The sequence below is a fragment of the Pygocentrus nattereri genome, chromosome 16 (assembly GCF_015220715.1).
Source record: "Pygocentrus nattereri isolate fPygNat1 chromosome 16, fPygNat1.pri, whole genome shotgun sequence".
In the NCBI taxonomy this organism is placed as follows: Eukaryota; Metazoa; Chordata; class Actinopteri; order Characiformes; family Serrasalmidae; genus Pygocentrus; species Pygocentrus nattereri.
The window spans coordinates 31,827,428-31,855,186 of NC_051226.1; the positions used below are offsets into that span (position 1 = coordinate 31,827,428).

Genomic DNA, 27,759 nt, shown 5'->3' on the forward strand with positions numbered 1-27,759 from the left:
AAATTCCCTCTAAAATTTCCTCTGAAGTTTCCTCCAGGTCTATTACACTCTCTGGTGAAATGGCCAAACTGTCCACAATTGTAGCACACTTCTGAAAATTGTTGAAAATTCACATTAAACCGTCCTCCTCTTCCTCTTCCTAAGGTTCCTCGACCTCTTCGACTCCAGGTCTGTTCCTCACCAAAGACTGGCTGTGAATTGGGAACAACTGGAACTACTGACGATGGTTGAAACACTTGTGGCTGGGCCTGATTTGGCTGTGGCTGTGATGCTATTTGGTTTCTTGAGAATTGACTCTGCATCACTACCGCTTGATTCTTCTCCTTCTTCTTACTGTCTGTTAATTGAACTTGAGTGAGTTTCCTCAAAGTCTCTTGGTCCTGTTCTTTTTTCTCCTGTTCCTTTTTCCTATACAGTTCCACTTGATGTGCAATATGATCCGTATATACTCCCTTGGCCATACTTCCAAGTCCAACAACTTCTGCCAATTTACTTCTCACTGACAGGGGCAAACCCTTCTGTATCTTAGCTTTCAGAATTGACTGTTCCATTTGATTCAAATCTGGATCATTTCCTGTAACATTTCTCCACACATGATGAGCTCTCGGGTTTTCTTCCTGTCCCAATGGCTCAATAAAGATATTATCAGGATGCACGTTAGTTGGAAACGTTTCCCTCAGCGCTCTCCACATCCGACCTCTAATCGCAGAGAACAATTCTGGATCATTCACAGCAGTCCCCACATATCGATCAAGTCCAGCTTTCTGTAAAATTTCTTCCATAGCTGGAACACCTAGGAGATTAGCTAAAAGTCTCTTAATATCTCCTATGGCAGGCTGTGTCCCCACCATAATCTCCTCCAGCTTCGAAATCCAAGGATATGCCCCATCCTGAAGAGTTGGCAACTTCTCAAGAATATCTGACATATCTGTATTTTGCCAAGGCTTATACTCCAAACTCTGTCCCCGAATGACCACTGGACACATCTTCTCAGGTGTCTTCCCTTTTCTGGAGCGCAGCACATATTTCATATCAAATTTTTTAGAGCCTTCTTTTTGCAACTTCTTCTTCTGCTTCTGCAGTCCTTCTAATTGGTTCTCCAGTGTTCTTCGGCTTTCAAATCCAGTAGATTTATCCAAATAAGAAAGGCATTGCTCTATACTTCTCTCAACCTCTTTTACGGCTCTCTGTCTGTCCTCCTCCATTCTGGTACTGGATGTTGCCGGAAAAAATGCTCTTGATGAAAATTCCTCACTTTCTGGATCCTCATCACTGTCTTCATTCTCACTTTCATCAGAGCTGTCATCTCCTGAATCCTCTTTTCTCCAAGTTTTGTCTCCTCTTTTTTCTGCTCTTGCCAGTATCCGCCTCACTGCTGGGTCATATCCACCTTTGATCTCACGGTCACTCTGATCACCCTCATCTCCAGATTCCATCCTCCTGATTCTCAATTTACCCTTTGTCTCAAAAGTTCTCTGTTTTTTCTTGCTTTTAGAGGTTGGATACATCTTTATAGTTGTTTCCGCTCGTCCTGTTTCTATTGTTCGATCATCCACATCTCTAATATAATAGTTGCCCTCCTGACTGATCACTGGAAGCTGGAGATAGATATCCTCAAACTTCACTTCCTTCTCATAAGGTGGAGGCTTCTTTACAGAGTCCACATGTGAAAATGATGTATTAACTTCTGCCATTAATTTATCTGCCTCTCTTGTATTTTTCCTTATTTCTTCTTCACCTTCTTTTCTGTCCCTCATGCTCAAACAGCTGTAGCATACCAAGCTCTACCTGTCTCTTTTCTTTACGCTTCTCCCCTTTTTTACCCTTCTTTTGATCTGCCTTGTATGTAGACACAAGCACCTGCATTGTTTTAATCACATCTAAATTAAGTGTCCCCTCTACTGGCCAAGGTTGGTCAATATCAGGCCAACGCTTATTCCATTTCTCTGATATCTTTGTTATGCCTTTAATTAAAGGATTGTTTTTCTGTACCACATCAACAGGAGTAATTACCTTTGAAACTTGAGTAACCTGTTTTGACATTATAACAGCCCCCTTATACTCCTTCTAATTGAAAACTTAGTTGTTCAGAGTATATTACTTAAACTTATTTTAAAACTACTTAACCCTTCTATTTGTGTACCACTTTCACACTACAGAACTTGCCAACCTCAGAAGAATCAAAAGCCCATCAATAAGTGCCAAGTAGTAACAATACCAATACCTCCTACGAAATTTCAATCCATTTAAACCTCAAAAAATTAAACAATCAGGCTCACACCAACAACCTTGAACCAAACAATACCTCAAATAGGATAGCTCAGTCCGTTGCCAAGTCTCTGTGTTTTATTTTCTCCCTTTTTTGTAATAATTACTACAACATAAATAAGTTACTTATATGTGAACAAATGAATGTACAATTTAAACCCAAACTAAAAAATTCTATTATTATCTTCCACGAAAGCTAGTAAAATGTGTATCAGAAACAGCAATTAGCATGCATTCAAACAAAGAGTTTGTGGATGAAACAAAAAACTGGCCTCTTTTTTTTTCCTGTGTGGAAATCAAGGGTTGGGGTCAGAATTCCATCCGCAAGTCTCCACGTCACACACTCTCCGACTGCCTCCTCTTCTCGTGGCTCCTCCCCCCATATAAGGCAGAGAACAAGCAAAAACTTCAGTACATTTCACAGAACGGAGCCAACCACTTCACTCTCATTAGCACAAAGCCCCCCAATTCATGCACATCACTTCCACAACTCCACAGTTAAACAATTCCACACCACTCATAAAACAGGAGCCTAGCACACTTCATGGACCCACAGTTTTCTCATGCACATCACTTCCACATTGCCCTTCTTTTCCAAACTCTCAAGAACAAAACTTTTCACGCAACCCTAATAATTCTCAAATCTCCTATATACCCTAAAGTATATTTTAAACTTTTGGAGCTCGTACAACGGTCTGTCCACTCCTGCATCCACACCCGAACATACTCTCCACAACCTCCACCCAGGGCACCCACCATGAAGCCCGCTCGCCCCCCTGACAGCATGACAGAGAGTGACTGCAGAATAGCACCAAGCCAGCAATTAGAGACCCGAGCAAAATCAAATTTGAACTCTCAGGGGCCACTTTTCAGTGCTCACCCTCAGAGCATACTCAAAAATGACCAGCCCAAGTACAGTAACCCCAGCATTGGAACCCCCTGGGACCATTCCCATGGAGACCGTACTCAAATCCTGAGTATATTGAGAACCGGTCCGGCCGCGCGCTGACCGGAGTCGGACCCACTCAGTCTTGAGACTGTCTTAGGATTTCTGCAGTTTCAGAGTCACCCTAATCAGGTAGAGAGAGGCACAAAAGCCACACAGCACAGCACCCCAGAATAGAAAAAGCTCATGAAGAGATGACCAGGCACGAACACAGACAACAGACTGACCCAGCACCAGTCCAATACTATTTTCACCTATATTAGCAAATACTCTCCTACTAACCAGCAAACAAACACATATACCCTATTTTAAATAGTCTTTCTCAGGGGCTTATAGGGATCACTTAACTTACGTGTCCTTTCAAAAAGGCTCATTTTCTATCAAATCCCCCTTGAAAGCTCATGGTTTTTATTCCTAATTTATTAACAAATACTCTCCTCATTTACCTTAAACAATAAAAGTCCTTAGGGCTCATGAAAACTCCTAATTCGTCCTTTGTGGGGCTTATAAACTTTAATCTCACTATGTCCTCCTTATAAGAGGCTTATAAATTTATTTCTATCAAGTCCCCTACAAAGGCTCATAGATTTATTCATATTCATAAAGTACACATTAACAAATTCTAAACTGTCCCCTTTTGAGGCTCATAAAGTTTCAACAATACAAGCAGAATTCCTTTTCTTCATTAATACACAGCTTTCATACATTCACTCTTCATCCACACAGCAGATCTGCATCTTAGAAACTGACACACTCAGAAAACTTAACCACACACGCATATCCAACCAACGCACACACACAGCTGCGCAGACACAGAAGCTGCTTCCCACACACTGTGAAAGAAGCTAAGGAGGAGGGGCGCTCAGCTCACACACAGACACACACAGGTTAACTGGCCCCCCTTTTTTCGCAGACAGAGAGAGAGAGAGAGAGAGAGAGAGAGAGAGAGAGAGAGAGAGAGAGAGAGAAAGAGAAAGAATGACTAGTTTAGTTTTTTTTTTCACAACACACACAGACTATTTCAACAAAACACATACAAATTCCACATAAAAATTCTCTCACACAGGGATTGATCATTTCCCATTCATTCATACCCTAGACGCATGCGTTATGGCCGCATTCCTTTATTTTCCTTATCCTTTAAAAACTCTAAATTTATGCTACCTTTGAGACAAAGTTATCCTAACGACAAGACAGCATCCATCCCGAGTGGCCAACTGCAGGCGAGGGGCTTCTTTCTACGCCGGATTTGCAACTTTAACCTCCGGTCTTATAAACTCATTATAAAACTGACCTTGACATCAACTAATAATAATCAAGGTTTTTATCGGCCTGCCTATTGCAGCCTCTTACAAGAGGGCTTTCTTTCCCCATTTGCGGCCCCTTTTCCTTTACTCTTTTCCTTTCCTTATTTCTCTTAACACTTTTTCCTTTTTACACTTCACTTTACTTCTTCTCTTTGTTCCTTCACTTTTCTCTATTACCTTTAACTACCGAATTCCCTAGGCCCAGGGTGTTCTCCCCCAAATTTAGACTATTACACTTATTCCTCAAGGCCCAAGTTTCACACTGTGGCGAATGGAAAACACATGACTTACTGTCAACGAGATAAAAAGTACCCTAATCTACGTTACGCTTGCATAATGTCAATCAATCCCACTTCTAGTGTTACTCCTAGGGTATTAACTTCTTCTTAACTCTATTTACTCTTTTCTACTCTTTTTCCCTTTATTCTACCATACTCCCCCCTGTTGCGGCGTATTACAACGCAACAAAACAAAATTTAGAACGAAGAGGCAAACCCACAACCAAGACAGCATGGCACACCCACACAAAGCCCTTTAACGGTGCGACCAAACAGCACAGCAGAACAGCACAGCCTCACCGAATGGACCAGCTCTCACACGTGAGAAAAACTCACCCTTTTCTGCCGGCAATAGGAGCGAAGGTAGATGCACTGAAGCGGTCGTCTGCATCTGCCGGTGACAACACGTCCGAAGTTCGTGACGCCAAATTCTTGTGGTTTCTTTAGTTGCGATGCTGTAAAGGTGTAGGAACAAACTCTTCGGTGACACTCGTCTCTTGCATATAAAGATGTTTATTAGCATTGAGAGGTCGAAGTCACAGACAAGCCTTCACGAAAGAGCTTGGAGAGAAAAGCCAATTGTTTCTCTGACACGTCCGTTTACAACTCCAGGTTTTATACCGGTGTGGCCATCTGGTTTCTGTCCTCAATTTCGATGTATGGATCTTCTTTAGCCAAATTTGGTATAAACATACGTTATTGTCCAGAGTAGCCCCAGTCTGATATATAGCATTGTTTACATTCAGGGGGGGCCCATCCTGTGCAGCTGCCTCCTGAATAAGCTCCACCATATTTCAGTCAGAGGCCCACAGGATAAACTCAACCAGAATCTACACAATCTAATAACCAATATGATAGAAAATAATGTTACGACTATAGAATTAATAAGGTCAAATTCACCACACTATCCAATTTAATCACATTAAATTTAGATTAGCTTTCAATCTAATTCATGAACTCAACCCTTATTTTTTTCAGTCTCATTCTTCAAACTTGCAATAAAACAAAATGGAAATGAATTGAAGGAACATCGTATATTTACAGAATTAAAGTTATTATTTCTTTATAGTCATAATCTTCATGTTCACAGTGGTAAGATAAACACAGCACAAATTCCTAATTCCTTCATTAGTATGTCTCCATCCTTAGTCTCTTCGAATCAGTTAAAATGGGAAACTGCGCAGCATATCGCGTTTGTGAACAGTCCCTTTTTTCTGCCGCCATTCGCTCAAAGAGAAACAAAAGAGAGCCAAGTTCAGCCTGCGAATAAAGGAGCCAAGTTCAGCCTGCGAATAAGACGCTGCGAATCAGGAGCCAAACGAATCGGGAGCTGCAAATAAGTAACTAACTTCAGCCTCAGCGCGAAGTCAGGAACTGCTGCATCTCCAGTGGGACTGTACAGATGACGCTGCAGCTGTGGGGGAGGCAGGTGGACGCCGTGCAGGTGCGGTCATCCTACGCCTTCACAGAGCTTTCGACAAGAACGTTTGAGGGCAAAATTAAGCTCACCACCTGCAGCCCCATCGGAGCCTTGGATGTTGCTGACCGCGCCGGCGGCTCTGCAGGTCCGCAGCTGAACTCAGTCACTGGCCCCATCCACGTGCTGGAGATCTGGGCCACTATGAAGTGCTCCCTCTGCAGCAGCCGGCAGGACACCTTCGCCACCTCAAACAAGTTCCACCGCTGTCAGACAGCCTCCTACAAAAGACTGCTCTCCGGCACGATTAAAGTCTACGAGCATGACGAAGAGTACACGCTGTCCATCGCCAGTTCTCCACCATCATCTTACCTGGTATGACATACACTGCATGGAGAACGTTGAGGAGCTAGAGGAGCACTTTTTAGGACTTTCTCCATTTTGTTTGACGACGAAATCCGCCTCTCCAACATTGTTCACTCTGACGGTCCCAGCAGCGCCAAAGCAGACCACTCTGGGCCCACAGTCCGTCCAAGCACCTCACAAATGACCCCGGAAGCGGAACACTCAGCTCCCAATCCTCAGTGCCTGTCAGTGGGCGAGTTTGGTCTCTTAGCGTTGTTTCTGAACATTGTACATTTCAGTATGCCAGAATTCTTTTGTTAAATTTTGTTAAAATTTACTTGTTAAAAGTCGTTATTTTTTGGGTTAATATGTTTGTTGTTAGTCTGTCGTTATTTTTCGAAGCTTTGCCTTTAAGTAACAATTGCCATTCACTGCTGCTTTTTTGTAATAGTCATTGTAATTTAACTTCTGTGTGGACATTTGACTTATTACGTTTCTTTCAATCCAAACTTTAACTTTATTTAATGTCTTAGAATGCACCACGAACACACAATATTTATGGTCAGGGATCTCTTGGTGTAAAATTTGTCGTTAATACACTGCTACACACTTCTACACAAACTCTTCTAGATACTCAAACTCTCTTTAATGCACCTTTGAGCTCCTCAACTGTAGCCTACAATGTGTTAGACAATATAATTTACATAACATGTTGATGCTTTATTGAACCCACAACTACAAATCGCACACAAAATTATTAAGATACTGTCAAATTAATGCATTTAATTCGATTAATTAATCAGAAAAAAAAAACACGTCAAAAAAATTGACACTGATTAATCACCTTCCTTGGTGACCTTTGATCCGGCGCATCATTAGCTGTTTCAATCACTATAACATGGAGGCAAACAACTTGGCCCCCTTAATGACGCATTAACCTTAAAAAAAAAAAATACCTAGTCGGAACTTTAAATAGAAGCACTGTGCTCTGCAGGTTCTGCAACAAGGAATTTCCCTACCACTAGTACTTCAAGCCTGAAATATCACCTCAATGCAAGGCATTTATCCATGAAACAGGTGGTCAAAGCCAGCACTGCGCATGATGCTACAGCTAGCAGCAAGAAGCAACAATGGGAAACAATTACAAAGCTTCAACAATTAGTGTCCTCAGTTCCCAAACGCTTATTGAGTGTTGTTAAAAGGAAAGGTGATGTAACACAGTGGTAAACATGCCCTGTCCCAACTTCTTTGGAACATGTTGCAGACATCAAATTCAAAATGAGTGAATATTTGCAAGAAAGTTTATCCGTTTGAACATTAAGTATCTCGTCTTTGTAGTGTATTCAATTGAATATAGGTTGAAAAGGATTTGCAAATCATCATATTCTTTTTTTTTTTTTTTTTTGTTTTACACAAAGTCCCAACTTCACTGGAATTGCCGTTGTAGGTATTTTTTGGATTTGAACAAAACTAGTTCAAACTGCTTGTTACTAAAAGACGTATTTTTAGGTTGATTGGATGAGCCATTTTACAGCATAATGTATTTCAGTATTTAACTTTTACTGAACCTTTTAAAATAGATTTAAATGTCTTCTGTTTGGTGGCAACTGATGAAACATAATTTGTTTCAGAACATCCATTAAGGTGTGATTACTATTATATTTTTTATGTTTAGATATTTTTTCAATAAGGCATATGTGTCATGTTATACTGTTCTATAATGCCCTTTTCTTTGTTTTTATTTAATATTACATTTGGTGTGTTGCATAGAGGCCTTTAGACGTTTGGACACCAGATGATCTAAGAAAACGTAAACGGAGGTTCTGTAAATGTTGATAGATACTTAACGACCGTGACCGACCTTAGCTCAGTCCTACTTCAGATCAACACATGGCAACTTTATATTACAATTCAGGAATTTAACCCAGTAATTCTCAATACTAGTCGTAGGGCACCACTGCCATGCACTTTGAGCATTCAACTGAGCTGAATGAGGTGTAGGAAAGAAATCGCTGGACAGTGCTGGGAATTCTGCCCTCCCAGATGGAAGGACATAAGCTTGTAATATATGATCAGCAACAAAAAGACAAAAATAGAGACACAAGTTTTTTTTCTTTTGACAGGAGCGATATACGAATATACAGAGAAGCATCCAATTCATTTCATATAATGGGAAGGGAAACACTCTTTTCCTGCTTGTAAGAACAGAGCACTGTGATTTAACTACAGATCAGAGCTGAGCTCCTGATCGTTTTCAAGTCTCTTCTGCTTCCAGCGGATTTCTCTTTTCTTTGTCCTGAACAGGTTTTCTTTTCAATTTGCGTTTCTTTAAACACAAACCTGTGTCTAATGCACCGTTCGCCCCTCTACAAAGGTGCGACAGTGAACTGTCGCTGGTGTGGGCTTTTAAGCTGAGCCCAGCAGCTGTGCCTGGTCAGTGCTGATTAGCGCCAGCCCCCTGCTGCGACCGCTGACACAGGCTTATGGAGTCAAATTGGGGTCTTTAGTAATGACGAGAAAATAAAACTATCATAAAAATGTCTCAGTGAGCTGCAGAAATAATTAGATATCACAATAAAACAAACGGAGCCAGCTTTTTTTCTCTTTCAACACTTTTTAAAGATAAATCTTTTTTCTCTGTGTTTTCTCTGTGTCCTGTTTGTTTCTGCGGTACTTTCCCCCTTTTGCGAGAGGTGCTGGGTATGTATGGTGTGAAAGACAGAAATACGGAAGGTCAGATGGTTGTAGATTTTGCAAAGAGAATGGAAATGGCTGTGATGAACACATATTTTCAGAAGAGGGAAGAACACAGGGTGACATACAAGAGTGGAGGGAGGTGCACACAGGTGGATTATATCCTTAGCAGGAGATGCCACCTAAAGGAGATTGGAGATTGTAAAGTGGTGTCAGGGGAAAGTGTAGCAAGGCAGCATAGGGTGGTTGTCTGTAGAATGAGAATAGAAACGAAGAGGAAGAGAGTGAGGACAGAGCCAAAGATTAGATGGTGGAAGCTGAAGGAGGAGGATGGTTGCAGGCAGTTCAGGGTAAAATTGCAACAGGCCCTTGGGGGCAGTGAGGAGCTACCTGAGGACTGGGAAACTACAGCTAAGGTGGTGAGAGAAACTGGCAAGAATGTGTTGGGTGTTTCGTCTGGTCAGAGTAAAGAAGACAAGGAAAGTTGGTGGTGGAATGAGGAAGTCCAGGAGAGTATTCAGAAGAAGAAGGCAGCTAAGAAAAAGTGGGATAACCAGAGAGATGAAGGAAGTAGGCAGGAGTACTGTGAGGCTGGTCGCATAGCAAAAAGAATGGTGGCAAAGGCAAAGGCTCAGGCCTATGATGAGCTGTATGAGAGGCTGGACAGTAAAGAAGGAGTAAATGACTTGTATCATTTGGCTAAACAGAGAGATAGAGCTGGAAAGGATGTACAGCAAGACATCCTTAGGCTGATAAAGGATAGAGAGGGAAATGTACTAGTGAGTGAACAGAGAGTGTTGAGTAGATGGAAGGAATACTTTGAAGAACTAATGAATGGGGAAAACGAGAGAGAGAGGAGGACAAGGGGGGAGAAGGTCAGAAGGAGCTACATTGTGTCTTTGTGTATCTTGGGTCAACCATCCAGAGCAATGGACAGTGTAGAAAAGAGGTGAAGAAGAGGGTGCAGGCAGGATGGAGTGGGTGGAGACGGGTGTCAGGGCTGATGTGTGACAGAAGGATAGCAGCAAGAGTGAAAGGGAAGGTTTACAAGACAGTAGTGCCTCCTGCTATGATGTATGGTTTGGAGACTGTGGCTCTGTCTAAAAGACAGGAGGCTGAGCTGGAGCTGGCGGAGATGAAGATGCTGAGATTTTCGTTGGGAGTGACAAGGATGGACAAAATTAGAAATCAGCAGATCAAAGAGACAGTGATGGTGGAGCAGTTTGGAGATAAAGCCAGAGAGGCCAGGTTGAGATGGTTTGGACATGTGTTGAGAAGAAATAGTGGATATATTGGGCAAAGAATGTTGGAGATGGAGCTGACGAGTAGAAGAATAATAGGTAGACGTCAGAGAAGGTTTATGGATGTAGTGAAGGTGGACATGGAGATGGTTGGTGTAAAAATGAATGTTTGAAAATCGGTGGAATTCCCCTTCAAGGAACACAATGATTAACAAGAATTGTTCAATGCCCAAATTGTTTAAGTAATAATACTTAGGTAATTGGTATTAATTGGCACAAATAAAGCAAAATGAAACCAAACACTTGCCTTTTGATAGAGCTCATGGCCCCTTTTCTGCCTCAGGGCTGGCCTGTTCCCTGTGTCCGAGGGTGAAACGCCTGTATCATAAAAATTTCTTCAGTCTGGCAAACCACTCCTCATCTTCCATTGAACGATGCTAGGTTGCTTAAAAATTATTCATAATCAAAGGCAGAGTGGAATTATATGCCGTTAAATCATTTTATTATTGCTACGGTTACAGACGCACTAAAACCAATATCCTAGTAAGAACATATTCAGAGAGTGTTCTTGGCTAATTATAGTAATCTGTGATATTACTGCCCTGTGATGGAATGGGAGTAATGGATGGGCAAGAAACAGAGAGGTGCAAAAGGATTTCACTGCTGTGAAATGGACAGGAAACTGAAGAGAAGATTTCATTGGAGAGAAACGGAAGCGAGAATGAAATGATTGGTTTTCTAAAACCTGACGCTGGTGGTGTGAGTCTGGTCAAAGGACCGGTGTGGCTCATGCACCTCTGCACATCAGTGGCACAATGGTGGTAACTGCTTCAAATTCCTGGGAGTGGCCATGATTAACAAGTCATGGACAAGTAGATTTACAGGTTAATATAGCAGAGAGTACCTGCACCTTTCCCGCAGAAGCCTCGTATTAGTTTCCCCTCAAAAGATTTTTCCACAGCGCATTTTCCCAGGAACGCTAATGACAAGCAAGCGTTGAAGGAAGGCTACACAGCGGGGGAGCCGCAACTCTGCAAAAAACACTGGTAAGTAAATTTTGCATAAAGGTATGTGCGTGGACCACGCCACGCTGGGGAATGCGGGGATCATTCCCATTACCTCTCGCATGCTAAGCAAACGATCTCCAGGCAGGACCACACCGCCCTTCACGCCAAGGTCGCGGGTTCGATCCCCGTACGGGCTTTGATTTTGCCTTAGGCTGCGCTGCCTGCAAGGGGACTTCAACTAGCAAGCGTCGCTGGAAGGCTGCACATCGGCTCAATCGCAAGTGCGCAAAAGACACCGGTCAGTCAATTTTGCGTGAAGGGAGGTGTGCGGACCAAGCCACGCTGGAGAATGCGGGCATCGATCGCGGTACCTCTCACATGCTAAGCGAGCACTCTACCATTTGAGCTAATTCCCCTCTCTACGAAAGCAGTTGCTAAGATCTCCAGGCAGGAGCACACCGCCCTTCACAGCTATAGAATATTGATACACTCACCCTCCAAGAACAATAATAGTGGGAATATGCAGAACACTTTCTAGCACCACTCGGCTTTCACGGTGCAACAACAGTGGAAACGGTGAACAGCTTCAAATTCTTGGGAGTCGCCATGATTAAAAAGTCATGGACATGTAGATTTCCTGGTTAATATAGCAGACAGTACCTGCAACTTTCCCGCAGAAGGTTTGTCCACAGCGCATTTTCCCAGGCACGCTAAAGCCGAAGCGTTGTCCGGGAATCGAACCCGGGTCAACTGCTTGGAAGGAAGCTATGCTTACCACTATACCACCAACGCCTGAAAAAGAACGTGGCTGCATCCGCTAAAGTCAATGCAGGTTGATTTTCACTTGAGCGGCGATAGCTACGTCTAACAAAAACTGCTGCTCAGAGACAGACTCTTGTATCACGAGTTTCTGTGGGGTAGAGGTTATCACATTCGCCTTACACGCGAAAGGCCTCCGCTTCGATCCCGGGCAGAAACACGTCCGCGGCCACTTTCTGCACGCGGCTTGTCCGGCTGGTGTTGCATGGCTTTGATTTGGTTTAGTTCGCGGCAAGGTGGAGATGTAGATCGATAAAACTTTACTGACCCTGAAGGGAAATTTTATTGGGACAGTAGCGAGTCATATAATTCCCCATAAACTTACATGTAATAGGCAGAAATAAAAACAGACATGAATTAGGGAGAAATATGAAATTAAACATATGTTAGAGTAAATTATGAGAGAATGGGAATAAAAATACATCTATTTGCACATTTACACAGAAAATAAGACAGATTTGTTGTACTTACATGAGAGCAAGTATTGCACTAAGTGGTATGAGGAGGTTCACAACCCAATGTGTATAAACATAACTAGGAAATCATTAGCAGTACTTACAGCCTAAAGTGTGCAGTGATAGTGACATTACACCAGCTGTTATGACATATTGCATGGCGTGCATTAACAAGAGAGGTGATATCGTGATGTGATTCAGCACAGGTCGGACAGTAGGAGGTCAGTACCATGTCTGCAGCATGGAGTCTCATTGTAGAGCCATAGAGCAATGGGTAGAAAAGGTCTTACATGGGGCTCTTTAACACAGCGCAGCTGTAACAGTCTGTCACTGATTGTGCCTTTCCTTACCGTGTCATCAGACAATGCCATCAGGTCTCGCTCAAGCTGAGATGCTCGCTGCAATGCCCTTGCAGGCATTTTCAGAGCAATACTTTATCTGTCAGGCCAAAAAAACGGGTAGAAAATGCCCTTGCAGGCATCTTCAGAGCGATGCTTTATCTGTCTGGCCAAAAAATGGGTAGAAAAGGTCTTACATGGGGCTCTTTAACACAGCGCAGCTGTAACAGTCTGTCACTGATTGTGCCTTTCCTTACCGTGTCATCAGACAATGTTTGCAGATGACATGACTCTGTGTTATACCTGAAGTCAGAAGTGTACAGCTTGAACAGGAATTGGGCTAGCAGTCCCCTGGGATGCCCCAACACTGCACACTGCCTTGTCTCAGACACAGCCCTGCAGTCACACACACTGACGTCGTCCAGTAAGATAATCCAATACCCGTGAGATGACAGATTGATCCACCTGCATCAGCCAAAGCTTGTTCCCTAAAAGCGCGGCCTGCACAGAGTTGAACGCACTGGAGAAAACGAAGAACGTGATCCTCACAATGCTGCCTTTTGTGTCCAGGTGAGAGTAATTTCTGTCCAGCAGTCATCCACTCCATTGGCATCCTGATATGCAAACTGCAGAGGGTCAAGAGCTGTTCTGACCAGAGGTTTCAGATGAGCTAGCATTAGCTGCTTTTCAAATGTCTTCACTAAGTGGGATGTCAGTGCACCAGGTCGATAATCATTTAGTGATATTGGTTGCCTTTTCTTGGGGACAGGAACCACTCAAGATGTTTTCCACATAACTGAGACTCTCTTCAGGCTGCAGCTCAGACTAAAGATGTGCTGAAGAAATTCACACAGTCGCTCCGCACACAGCTTTAGCAGCCTAGGTACAATGCCATCAGGTCTCGCTCAAGCTGAGATGCTCGCTGCAATGCCCTTGCAGGCATCTTCAGAGCGATGCTTTATCTGTCTGGCCAAAAACAACAGTCAAAATGGTCTTGCTCTGCCACACCTGGGAGCAGGTGCATGCAAGATTTGGCCGGTTAGCTCAGCTGGTTAGAGCGTGGTGCTAATAACGCCAAGGTCGCGGGTTCGATCCCCGTACGGGCCACGTTTGATTTTGCCTTAGGCTGCGCTGCCTGCAAGGGGACTTCAACTAGCAAGCGTCGCTGGAAGGCTGTGCAGCGGGTCAATCGCGAGTGCGCAAAAGACACCGGTCAGTCAATTTTGCGCGAAGGGACATGTGCAGACCTAGCCACGCTGGAGAATGCGTGCATCGATCCCGCTACCTCTCGCATGCTAAGCGAGCGCTCTACCATTTGAGCTAATTCCCCTCGCTACGAAAGCAGTTGCTAAGATCTCCAGGCAGGAACACACCGCCCTTCACAGCCATAGAATCTTGATACACTCACCCTCCAAGAACAATAATAGTGGGAATATGCAGAACACTTTCTAGCACCACTCGGCTTTCACGGTGCAACAACAGTGGAAACGGTCAATAGCTTCAAATTCTTGGGAGTGGCCATGATTAAAAAGTCATGGACATGTAGATTTCCTGGTTAATATAGCAGACAGTACCTGCAACTTTCCAGCGGAAGGTTTGTCCACAGCGCATTTCCCCAGGCACGCTAAAGCCGATGCGTTGGCCGGGAATCGAACCCAGGTCAACTGCTTGGAAGGCAGCTATGCTTACCACTATACCACCAACGCCTGAAAAAGAGCGTGGCTGCATCCGCTAAAGTCAATGCAGGTTGATTTTCACTTGAGCGGCGATAGCTACGTCTAACAAAAACCGCTGATCAGAGACAGACTCTTGTATCACGAGTTTCTGTGGTGTAGAGGTTATCACGTTCGCCTTACACGCGAAAGGCCTTGGGTTTGTTCCCGGGCAGAAACGCGGCTTGTATGGCTTTGATTTGGTTTAGTTCGCGGCAAGGTGGAGATGTAGATCGATAAAACTTTACTGACCCTGAAGGGAAACTTTAGTGGGACAGTAGCGAGTCATATAATTCCCCATAAACTTACATGTAATAGGCAGAAATAAAAACAGACATGAATTAGGGAGAAATATGAAATTAAACATATGTTAGAGTAAATTATGAGAGAATGGGAATAAAAATACATCTATTTGCACATTTACACAGAAAATAAGACAGATTTGTTGTACTTACATGAGAGCAAGTATTGCACTAAGTGGTATGAGGAGGTTCATAACCCAATGAGTATAAACATAACTAGGAAATCATTAGCAGTACTTACAGTCTAAAGTGTGCAGTGAGAGTGACATTACACCAGCTGTTATGACATATTGCATGGCGTGCATTAACAAGAGACGTGATATCGTGATGTGATTCAGCACAGGTCGGACAGCAGGAGGTCAGTACCATGTCTGCAGCATGGAGTCTCATTGTAGAGCCATATAGCAATGGGTAGAAAAGGTCTTACATGGGGCTCTTTAACACAGCGCAGCTGTAACAGTCTGTCACTGATTGTGCCTTTCCTTACCGTGTCATCAGACAATGTTTGCAGATGACATGACTCTGTGTTATACCTGAAGTCAGAAGTGTACAGCTTGAACAGGAATTGGGCTAGCAGTCCCCTGGGATGCCCCAACACTGCACACTGCCTTGTCTCAGACACAGGCCTGCAGTCACACACACTGACGTCGTCCAGTAAGATAGTCCAATACCCGTGAGATGACAGATTGATCCACCTGCATCAGCCAAAGCTTGTTCCCTAAAAGCGCGGCCTGCACAGAGTTGAACGCACTGGAGAAAACGAAGAACGTGATCCTCACAATGCTGCCTTTTGTGTCCAGGTGAGAGTAATTTCTGTCCAGCAGTCATCCACTCCATTGGCATCCTGATATGCAAACTGCAGAGGGTCAAGAGCTGTTCTGACCAGAGGTTTCAGATGAGCTAGCATTAGCTGCTTTTCAAATGTCTTCACTAAGTGGGATGTCAGTGCACCAGGTCGATAATCATTTAGTGATATTGGTTGCCTTTTCTTGGGGACAGGAACCACTCAAGATGTTTTCCACATAACTGAGACTCTCTTCAGGCTGCAGCTCAGACTAAAGATGTGCTGAAGAAATTCACACAGTCGCTCCGCACACAGCTTTAGCAGCCTAGGTTCAATGCCATCAGGTCTCGCTCAAGCTGAGATGCTCGCTGCAATGCCCTTGCAGGCATCTTCAGAGCGATGCTTTATCTGTCTGGCCAAAAACAACAGTCAAAATGGTCTTGCTCTGCCACACCTGGGAGCAGGTGTGTGCAAGATTTGGCCGGTTAGAGCGTGGTGCTAATAACGCCAAGGTCCCGGGATCGATCCCCATACAGGCCACGTTTGATTTTGCCTTAGGCTGCGCTGCCTGCAAGGGGACTTCAACTAGCAAGCGTCGCTGGAAGGCTGTGCAGCGGGTCAATCGCAAGTGCGCAAAAGACACCGATCAGTCAATTTTGCGCGAAGGGACGTGTGCAGACCAAGCCACGCTGGAGAACGCGGGCATCGATCCCACTACCTCTCGCATGCTAAGCGAGCGCTCTACCATTTGAGCTAATTCCCCTCTCTACGAAAGCAGTTGCTAAGATCTCCAGGCAGGAGCACACCGCCCTTCACAGCCATAGAATCTTGATACACTCACCCTCCAAGAACAATAATAGTGGGAATATGCAGAACACTTTCTAGCACCACTCGGCTTTCACGGTGCAACAACAGTGGAAACGGTCAATAGCTTCAAATTCTTGGGAGTGGCCATGATTAAAAAGTCATGGACATGTAGATTTCCTGGTTAATATAGCAGACAGTACCTGCAACTTTCCCGCAGAAGGTTTGTCCACAGCGCATTTCCCCAGGCACACTAAAGCCGATGCGTTGGCTGGGAATCGAACCCAGGTCAACTGCTTGGAAGGCAGCTATGTTTACCACTATACCACCAACGCCTGAAAAAGAAAGTGGCTGCATCCGCTAAAGTCAATGCAGGTTGATTTTCACTTGAGCGGCGATAGCTACGTCTAACAAAAACTGCTGATCAGAGACAGACTCTTGTATCACGAGTTTCTGTGGTGTAGAGGTTATCACGTTCGCCTTACACACGAAAGGCCCCCGGTTCAATCCCGGGCAGAAACACGTCCGTGTCCGCCAGCAGCTGCTTTCTGTACGCGGCTTGTATGGCTTTGATTTGGTTTAGTTCGCGGCAAGGTGGAGATGTAGATCGATAAAACTTTACTGACCCTGATGGGAAATTTTACTGGGACAGTAGCGAGTCAAATAATTCCCCAGAAACTTACATGTAATAAGCAGAAATAAAAACAGACATGAATTAGGGAGAAATATGAAATTAAACATATGTTAGAGTAAATTATGAGAGAATGGGAATAAAAATACATCTATTTGCACATTTACACAGAAAATAAGACAGATTTGTTGTACTTACATGAGAGCAAGTATTGCACTAAGTGGTATGAGGAGGTTCACAACCCAATGTGTATAAACATAACTAGGAAATCATTAGCAGTACTTACAGTCTAAAGTGTGCAGTGATAGTGACATTACACCAGCTGTTATGACATATTGCATGGCGTGCATTAACAAGAGAGGTGATATCGTGATGTGATTCACCACAGGTCGGACAGCAGGAGGTCAGTACCATGTCTGCAGCATGGAGTCTCATTGTAGAGCCATATAGCAATGGGTAGAAAAGGTCTTACATGGGGCTCTTTAACACAGCGCAGCTGTAACAGTCTGTCACTGATTGTGCCTTTCCTTACCGTGTCATCAGACAATGTTTGCAGATGACATGACTCTGTGTTATACCTGAAGTCAGAAGTGTACAGCTTGAACAGGAATTGGGCTAGCAGTCCCCTGGGATGCCCCAACACTGCACACTGCCTTGTCTCAGACACAGCCCTGCAGTCACACACACTGACGTCGTCCAGTAAGATAATCCAATACCCGTTAGATGACAGATTGATCCACCTGCATCAGCCAAAGCTTGTTCCCTAAAAGCGCGGCCTGCACAGAGTTGAACGCACTGGAGAAAACGAAGAACGTGATCCTCACAATGCTGCCTTTTGTGTCCAGGTGAGAGTAATTTCTGTCCAGCAGTCATCCACTCCATTGGCATCCTGATATGCAAACTGCAGAGGGTCAAGAGCTGTTCTGACCAGAGGTTTCAGATGAGCTAGCATTAGCTGCTTTTCAAATGTCTTCACTAAGTGGAATGTCAGTGCACCAGGTCGATAATCATTTAGTGATATTGGTTGCCTTTTCTTGGGGACAGGAACCACTCAAGATGTTTTCCACATAACTGAGACTCTCTTCAGGCTGCAGCTCAGACTAAAGATGTGCTGAAGAAATTCACACAGTCGCTCCGCACACAGCTTTAGCAGCCTAGGTTCAATGCCATCAGGTCTCGCTCAAGCTGAGATGCTCACTGCAATGCCCTTGCAGGCATCTTCAGAGCGATGCTTTATCTGTCTGGCCAAAAACAACAGTCAAAATGGTCTTGCTCTGCCACACCTGGGAGCAGGTGTGTGCAAGATTTGGCCGGTTAGAGCGTGGTGCTAATAACGCCAAGGTCCCGGGATCGATCCCCATACAGGCCACGTTTGATTTTGCCTTAGGCTGCGCTGCCTGCAAGGGGACTTCAACTAGCAAGCGTCGCTGGAAGGCTGTGCAGCGGGTCAATCGCAAGTGCGCAAAAGACACCGGTCAGTCAATTTTGCGCGAAGGGACGTGTGCAGACCAAGCCACGCTGGAGAACGCGGGCATCGATCCCACTACCTCTCGCATGCTAAGCGAGCGCTCTACCATTTGAGCTAATTCCCCTCTCTACGAAAGCAGTTGCTAAGATCTCCAGGCAGGAGCACACCGCCCTTCACAGCCATAGAATCTTGATACACTCACCCTCCAAGAACAATAATAGTGGGAATATGCAGAACACTTTCTAGCACCACTCGGCTTTCATGGTGCAACAACAGTGGAAACGGTCAATAGCTTCAAATTCTTGGGAGTGGCCATGATTAAAAAGTCATGGACATGTAGATTTCCTGGTTAATATAGCAGACAGTACCTGCAACTTTCCCGCAGAAGGTTTGTCCACAGCGCATTTCCCCAGGCACACTAAAGCCGATGCGTTGGCTGGGAATCGAACCCAGGTCAACTGCTTGGAAGGCAGCTATGCTTACCACTATACCACCAACGCCTGAAAAAGAACGTGGCTGCATCCGCTAAAGTCAATGCAGGTTGATTTTCACTTGAGCGGCGATAGCTACGTCTAACAAAAACTGCTGATCAGAGACAGACTCGTGTATCACGAGTTTCTGTGGTGTAGAGGTTATCACGTTCGCCTTACACACGAAAGGCCCCCGGTTCAATCCCGGGCAGAAACACGTCCGTGTCCGCCAGCAGCTGCTTTCTGTACGCGGCTTGTATGGCTTTGATTTGGTTTAATTCGCGGCAAGGTGGAGATGTAGATCGATAAAACTTTACTGACCCTGATGGGAAATTTTACTGGGACAGTAGCGAGTCAAATAATTCCCCATAAACTTACATGTAATAAGCAGAAATAAAAACAGACATGAATTAGGGAGAAATATGAAATTAAACATATGTTAGAGTAAATTATGAGAGAATGGGAATAAAAATACATCTATTTGCACATTTACACAGAAAATAAGACAGATTTGTTGTACTTACATGAGAGCAAGTATTGCACTAAGTGGTATGAGGAGGTTCACAACCCAATGTGTATAAACATAACTAGGAAATCATTAGCAGTACTTACAGTCTAAAGTGTGCAGTGATAGTGACATTACACCAGCTGTTATGACATATTGCATGGCGTGCATTAACAAGAGAGGTGATATCGTGATGTGATTCACCACAGGTCGGACAGCAGGAGGTCAGTACCATGTCTGCAGCATGGAGTCTCATTGTAGAGCCATATAGCAATGGGTAGAAAAGGTCTTACATGGGGCTCTTTAACACAGCGCAGCTGTAACAGTCTGTCACTGATTGTGCCTTTCCTTACCGTGTCATCAGACAATGTTTGCAGATGACATGACTCTGTGTTATACCTGAAGTCAGAAGTGTACAGCTTGAACAGGAATTGGGCTAGCAGTCCCCTGGGATGCCCCAACACTGCACACTGCCTTGTCTCAGACACAGCCCTGCAGTCACACACACTGACGTCGTCCAGTAAGATAATCCAATACCCGTTAGATGACAGATTGATCCACCTGCATCAGCCAAAGCTTGTTCCCTAAAAGCGCGGCCTGCACAGAGTTGAACGCACTGGAGAAAACGAAGAACGTGATCCTCACAATGCTGCCTTTTGTGTCCAGGTGAGAGTAATTTCTGTCCAGCAGTCATCCACTCCATTGGCATCCTGATATGCAAACTGCAGAGGGTCAAGAGCTGTTCTGACCAGAGGTTTCAGATGAGCTAGCATTAGCTGCTTTTCAAATGTCTTCACTAAGTGGAATGTCAGTGCACCAGGTCGATAATCATTTAGTGATATTGGTTGCTTTTTCTTGGGGACAGGAACCACTCAAGATGTTTTCCACATAACTGAGACTCTTCAGGCTGCAGCTCAGACTAAAGATGTGCTGAAGAAATTCACACAGTCGCTCCGCACACAGCTTTAGCAGCCTAGGTTCAATGCCATCAGGTCTCGCTCAAGCTGAGATGCTCGCTGCAATGCCCTTGCAGGCATCTTCAGAGCGATGCTTTATCTGTCTGGCCAAAAACAACAGTCAAAATGGTCTTGCTCTGCCACACCTGGGAGCAGGTGTGTGCAAGATTTGGCCGGTTAGAGCGTGGTGCTAATAACGCCAAGGTCCCGGGATCGATCCCCATACAGGCCACGTTTGATTTTGCCTTAGGCTGCGCTGCCTGCAAGGGGACTTCAACTAGCAAGCGTCGCTGGAAGGCTGTGCAGCGGGTCAATCGCAAGTGCGCAAAAGACACCGGTCAGTCAATTTTGCGCGAAGGGACGTGTGCAGACCAAGCCACGCTGGAGAACGCGGGTATCGATCCCACTACCTCTCGCATGCTAAGCGAGCGCTCTACCATTTGAGCTAATTCCCCTCTCTACGAAAGCAGTTGCTAAGATCTCCAGGCAGGAGCACACCGCCCTTCACAGCCATAGAATCTTGATACACTCACCCTCCAAGAACAATAATAGTGGGAATATGCAGAACACTTTCTAGCACCACTCGGCTTTCACGGTGCAACAACAGTGGAAACGGTCAATAGCTTCAAATTCTTGGGAGTGGCCATGATTAAAAAGTCATGGACACGTAGATTTCCTGGTTAATATAGCAGACAGTACCTGCAACTTTCCCGCAGAAGGTTTGTCCACAGCGCATTTCCCCAGGCACACTAAAGCCGATGCGTTGGCTGGGAATCGAACCCAGGTCAACTGCTTGGAAGGCAGCTATGCTTACCACTATACCACCAACGCCTGAAAAAGAACGTGGCTGCATCCGCTAAAGTCAATGCAGGTTGATTTTCACTTGAGCGGCGATAGCTACGTCTAACAAAAACTGCTGATCAGAGACAGACTCTTGTATCACGAGTTTCTGTGGTGTAGAGGTTATCACGTTCGCCTTACACACGAAAGGCCCCCGGTTCAATCCCGGGCAGAAACACGTCCGTGTCCGCCAGCAGCTGCTTTCTGTACGCGGCTTGTATGGCTTTGATTTGGTTTAGTTCGCGGCAAGGTGGAGATGTAGATCGATAAAACTTTACTGACCCTGATGGGAAATTTTACTGGGACAGTAGCGAGTCAAATAATTCCCCATAAACTTACATGTAATAAGCAGAAATAAAAACAGACATGATTTAGGGAGAAATATGAAATTAAACATATGTTAGAGTAAATTATGAGAGAATGGGAATAAAAATACATCTATTTGCACATTTACACAGAAAATAAGACAGATTTGTTGTACTTACATGAGAGCAAGTATTGCACTAAGTGGTATGAGGAGGTTCACAACCCAATGTGTATAAACATAACTAGGAAATCATTAGCAGTACTTACAGTCTAAAGTGTGCAGTGAGAGTGACATTACACCAGCTGTTATGACATATTGCATGGCGTGCATTAACAACAGAGGTGATATCGTGATGTGATTCAGCACAGGTCGGACAGCAGGAGGTCAGTACCATGTCTGCAGCATGGAGTCTCATTGTAGAGCCATATAGCAATGGGTAGAAAAGGTCTTACATGGGGCTCTTTAACACAGCGCAGCTGTAACAGTCTGTCACTGATTGTGCCTTTCCTTACCGTGTCATCAGACAATGTTTGCAGATGACATGACTCTGTGTTATACCTGAAGTCAGAAGTGTACAGCTTGAACAGGAATTGGGCTAGCAGTCCCCTGGGATGCCCCAACACTGCACACTGCCTTGTCTCAGACACAGGCCTGCAGTCACACACACTGACGTCGTCCAGTAAGATAGTCCAATACCCGTGAGATGACAGATTGATCCACCTGCATCAGCCAAAGCTTGTTCCCTAAAAGCGCGGCCTGCACAGAGTTGAACGCACTGGAGAAAACGAAGAACGTGATCCTCACAATGCTGCCATTTGTGTCCAGGTGAGAGTAATTTCTGTCCAGCAGTCATCCACTCCATTGGCATCCTGATATGCAAACTGCAGAGGGTCAAGAGCTGTTCTGACCAGAGGTTTCAGATGAGCTAGCATTAGCTGCTTTTCAAATGTCTTCACTAAGTGGGATGTCAGTGCACCAGGTCGATAATCATTTAGTGATATTGGTTGCCTTTTCTTGGGGACAGGAACCACTCAAGATGTTTTCCACATAACTGAGACTCTCTTCAGGCTGCAGCTCAGACTAAAGATGTGCTGAAGAAATTCACACAGTCGCTCCGCACACAGCTTTAGCAGCCTAGGTTCAATGCCATCAGGTCTCGCTCAAGCTGAGATGCTCGCTGCAATGCCCTTGCAGGCATCTTCAGAGCGATGCTTTATCTGTCTGGCCAAAAAAAACAACAGTCAAAATGGTCTTGCTCTGCCACACCTGGGAGCAGGTGTGTGCAAGATTTGGCCGGTTAGCTCAGCTGGTTAGAGCGTGGTGCTAATAACGCCAAGGTCACGGGTTCGATCCCCATACAGGCCACGTTTGATTTTGCCTTAGGCTGCGCTGCCTGCAAGGGGACTTCAACTAGCAAGCGTCGCTGGAAGGCTGTGCAGCGGGTCAATCGCAAGTGCGCAAAAGACACCGGTCAGTCAATTTTGCGCGAAGGGACATGTGCAGACCAAGCCACGCTGGAGAACGCGGGCATCGATCCCACTACCGCTCGCATGCTAAGCGAGCGCTCTACCATTTGAGCTAATTCCCCTCTCTGCGAAAGCAGTTGCTAAGATCTCCAGGCAGGAGCACACCGCCCTTCACAGCCATAGAATCTTGATACACTCACCCTCCAAGAACAATAATAGTGGGAATATGCAGAACACTTTCTAGCACCACTCGGCTTTCACGGTGCAACAACAGTGGAAACGGTCAATAGCTTCAAATTCTTGGGAGTGGCCATGATTAAAAAGTCATGGACATGTAGATTTCCTGGTTAATATAGCAGACAGTACCTGCAACTTTCCCGCGGAAAGTTTGTCCACAGCGCATTTCCCCAGGCACACTAAAGCCGATGCGTTGGCTGGGAATCGAACCCAGGTCAACTGCTTGGAAGGCAGCTATGCTTACCACTATACCACCAACGCCTGAAAAAGAACGTGGCTGCATCCGCTAAAGTCAATGCAGGTTGATTTTCATTTGAGCAGCGATAGCTACGTCTAACAAAAACTGCTGATCAGAGACAGACTCTTGTATCACGAGTTTCTGTGGTGTAGAGGTTATCACGTTCGCCTTACACGCGAAAGACCCCCGGTTCGATCCCGGGCAGAAACACGTCCGTGTCCGCCAGCAGCTGCTTTCTGCACGCGGCTTGTATGGCTTTGATTTGGTTTAGTTCGCGGCAAGGTGGAGATGTAGATCGATAAAACTTTACTGACCCTGAAGGGAAATTTTACTGGGACATTAGCGAGTCAAATAATTCCCCATAAACTTACATGTAATAAGCAGAAATAAAAACTGACATGATTTAGGGAGAAATATGAAATTAAACATATGTTAGAGTAAATTATGAGAGAATGGGAATAAAAATACATCTATTTGCACATTTACACAGAAAATAAGACAGATTTGTTGTACTTACATGAGAGCAAGTATTGCACTAAGTGGTATGAGGAGGTTCACAACCCAATGAGTATAAACATAACTAGGAAATCATTAGCAGTACTTACAGTCTAAAGTGTGCAGTGAGAGTAACATTACAACAGCTGTTATGACATATTGCATGGCATGCATTAACAAGAGAGGTGATATCGTGATGTGATTCAGCACAGGACGGACAGCAGGAGGTCAGTACCATGTCTGCAGCATGGAGTCTCATTGTAGAGCCATATAGCAATGGGTAGAAAAGGTCTTACATGGGGCTCTTTAACACAGCGCAGCTGTAACAGTCTGTCACTGATTGTGCCTTTCCTTACCGTGTCATCAGACAATGTTTGCAGATGACATGACTCTGTGTTATACCTGAAGTCAGAAGTGTACAGCTTGAACAGGAATTGGGCTAGCAGTCCCCTGGGATGCCCCAACACTGCACACTGCCTTGTCTCAGACACAGCCCTGCAGTCACACACACTGACGTTGTCCAGTAAGATAGTCCAATACCCGTGAGATGACAGATTGATCCACCTGCATCAGCCAAAGCTTGTTCCCTAAAAGCGCGGCCTGCACAGAGTTGAACGCACTGGAGAAAACGAAGAACGTGATCCTCACAATGCTGCCTTTTGTGTCCAGGTGAGAGTAATTTCTGTCCAGCAGTCATCCACTCCATTGGCATCCTGATATGCAAACTGCAGAGGGTCAAGAGCTGTTCTGACCAGAGGTTTCAGATGAGCTAGCATTAGCTGCTTTTCAAATGTCTTCACTAAGTGGGATGTCAGTGCACCAGGTCGATAATCATTTAGTGATATTGGTTGCCTTTTCTTGGGGACAGGAACCACTCAAGATGTTTTCCACATAACTGAGACTCACTTCAGGCTGCAGCTCAGACTAAAGATGTGCTGAAGAAATTCACACAGTCGCTCCGCACACAGCTTTAGCAGCCTAGGTTCAATGCCATCAGGTCTCGCTCAAGCTGAGATGCTCGCTGCAATGCCCTTGCAGGCATCTTCAGAGCGATGCTTTATCTGTCTGGCCAAAAAAAACAACAGTCAAAATGGTCTTGCTCTGCCACACCTGGGAGCAGTTGTGTGCAAGATTTGGCCGGTTAGCTCAGCTGGTTAGAGCGTGGTGCTAATAACGCCAAGGTCACGGGTTCGATCCCCATACAGGCCACGTTTGATTTTGCCTTAGGCTGCGCTGCCTGCAAGGGGACTTCAACTGGCAAGCGTCGCTGGAAGGCTGTGCAGCGGGTCAATCGCAAGTGCGCAAAAGACACCGGTCAGTCAATTTTGCGCGAAGGGACATGTGCAGACCAAGCCACGCTGGAGAACGCGGGCATCGATCCCACTACCGCTCGCATGCTAAGCGAGCGCTCTACCATTTGAGCTAACTCCCCTCTCTGCGAAAGCAGTTGCTAAGATCTCCAGGCAGGAGCACACCGCCCTTCACAGCCATAGAATCTTGATACACTCACCCTCCAAGAACAATAATAGTGGGAATATGCAGAACACTTTCTAGCACCACTCGGCTTTCACGGTGCAACAACAGTGGAAACGGTCAATAGCTTCAAATTCTTGGGAGTGGCCATGATTAAAAAGTCATGGACATGTAGATTTCCTGGTTAATATAGCAGACAGTACCTGCAACTTTCCCGCGGAAAGTTTGTCCACAGCGCATTTCCCCAGGCACACTAAAGCCGATGCGTTGGCTGGGAATCGAACCCAGGTCAACTGCTTGGAAGGCAGCTATGCTTACCACTATACCACCAACGCCTGAAAAAGAACGTGGCTGCATCCGCTAAAGTCAATGCAGGTTGATTTTCATTTGAGCAGCGATAGCTACGTCTAACAAAAACTGCTGATCACAGACAGACTCTTGTATCACGAGTTTCTGTGGTGTAGAGGTTATCACGTTCGCCTTACACGCGAAAGGCCCCCGGTTCAATCCCGGGCAGAAACACGTCTGTGTCCGCCAGCAGCTGCTTTCTGCACGCGGCTTGTATGGCTTTGATTTGGTTTAGTTCGCGGCAAGGTGGAGATGTAGATCGATAAAACTTTACTGACCCTGAAGGGAAATTTTAGTGGGACAGTAGCGAGTCATATAATTCCCCATAAACTTACATGTAATAGGCAGAAATAAAAACAGACATGAATTAGGGAGAAATATGAAATTAAACATATGTTAGAGTAAATTATGAAGAAATGGGAATAAAAATACATCTATTTGCACATTTACACAGAAAATAAGACAGATTTGTTGTACTTACATGAGAGCAAGTATTGCACTAAGTGGTATGAGGAGGTTCACAACCCAATGAGTATAAACATAACTAGGAAATCATTAGCAGTACTTACAGTCTAAAGTGTGCAGTGAGAGTAACATTACAACAGCTGTTATGACATATTGCATGGCATGCATTAACAAGAGAGGTGATATCGTGATGTGATTCAGCACAGGACGGACAGCAGGAGGTCAGTACCATGTCTGCAGCATGGAGTCTCATTGTAGAGCCATATAGCAATGGGTAGAAAAGGTCTTACATGGGGCTCTTTAACACAGCGCAGCTGTAACAGTCTGTCACTGATTGTGCCTTTCCTTACCGTGTCATCAGACAATGTTTGCAGATGACATGACTCTGTGTTATACCTGAAGTCAGAAGTGTACAGCTTGAACAGGAATTGGGCTAGCAGTCCCCTGGGATGCCCCAACACTGCACACTGCCTTGTCTCAAACACAGCCCTGCAGTCACACACACTGACGTTGTCCAGTAAGATAGTCCAATACCTGTGAGATGACAGATTGATCCACCTGCATCAGCCAAAGCTTGTTCCCTAAAAGCGCGGCCTGCACAGAGTTGAACGCACTGGAGAAAACGAAGAACGTGATCCTCACAATGCTGCCTTTTGTGTCCAGGTGAGAGTAATTTCTGTCCAGCAGTCATCCACTCCATTGGCATCCTGATATGCAAACTGTAGAGGGTCAAGAGCTGTTCTGACCAGAGGTTTCAGATGAGCTAGCATTAGCTGCTTTTCAAATGTCTTCACTAAGTGGGATGTCAGTGCACCAGGTCGATAATCATTTAGTGATATTGGTTGCCTTTTCTTGGGGACAGGAACCACTCAAGATGTTTTCCACATAACTGAGACTCTCTTCAGGCTGCAGCTCAGACTAAAGATGTGCTGAAGAAATTCACACAGTTGCTCCGCACACAGCTTTAGCAGCCTAGGTTCAATGCCATCAGGTCTCGCTCAAGCTGAGATGCTCGCTGCAATGCCCTTGCAGGCATCTTCAGAGCAATGCTTTATCTGTCTGGCCAAAAACAACAGTCAAAATGGTCTTGCTCTGCCACACCTGGGAGCAGGTGTGTGCAAGATTTGGCCGTTTAGCTCAGCT

General features: G+C 45.0%; 8 non-coding genes across 8 annotated transcripts; all 8 read left to right on the plus strand.

Annotated features, from left to right (window-relative positions):
* Window positions 1–14,148: 14,148 nt before the first annotated feature.
* Window positions 14,149–14,222, plus strand: trnai-aau. The gene has a single exon. It is a non-coding gene; the product is annotated as a tRNA-Ile (tRNA).
* Window positions 14,223–17,166: 2,944 nt separating this feature from the next.
* trnav-uac lies at window positions 17,167–17,239 on the plus strand. The gene has a single exon. It is a non-coding gene; the product is annotated as a tRNA-Val (tRNA).
* A 2,191-nt stretch (window positions 17,240–19,430) lies between these two features.
* trnav-uac lies at window positions 19,431–19,503 on the plus strand. The gene has a single exon. It is a non-coding gene; the product is annotated as a tRNA-Val (tRNA).
* A 2,189-nt stretch (window positions 19,504–21,692) lies between these two features.
* On the plus strand, window positions 21,693–21,765 carry trnav-uac. The gene has a single exon. It is a non-coding gene; the product is annotated as a tRNA-Val (tRNA).
* A 1,420-nt stretch (window positions 21,766–23,185) lies between these two features.
* Window positions 23,186–23,259, plus strand: trnai-aau. Its single transcript has one exon. It is a non-coding gene; the product is annotated as a tRNA-Ile (tRNA).
* Window positions 23,260–23,972: 713 nt separating this feature from the next.
* On the plus strand, window positions 23,973–24,045 carry trnav-uac. Its single transcript has one exon. It is a non-coding gene; the product is annotated as a tRNA-Val (tRNA).
* A 1,420-nt stretch (window positions 24,046–25,465) lies between these two features.
* trnai-aau lies at window positions 25,466–25,539 on the plus strand. Its single transcript has one exon. It is a non-coding gene; the product is annotated as a tRNA-Ile (tRNA).
* A 713-nt stretch (window positions 25,540–26,252) lies between these two features.
* trnav-uac lies at window positions 26,253–26,325 on the plus strand. The gene has a single exon. It is a non-coding gene; the product is annotated as a tRNA-Val (tRNA).
* The last annotated feature ends 1,434 nt before the right edge of the window (window positions 26,326–27,759 follow it).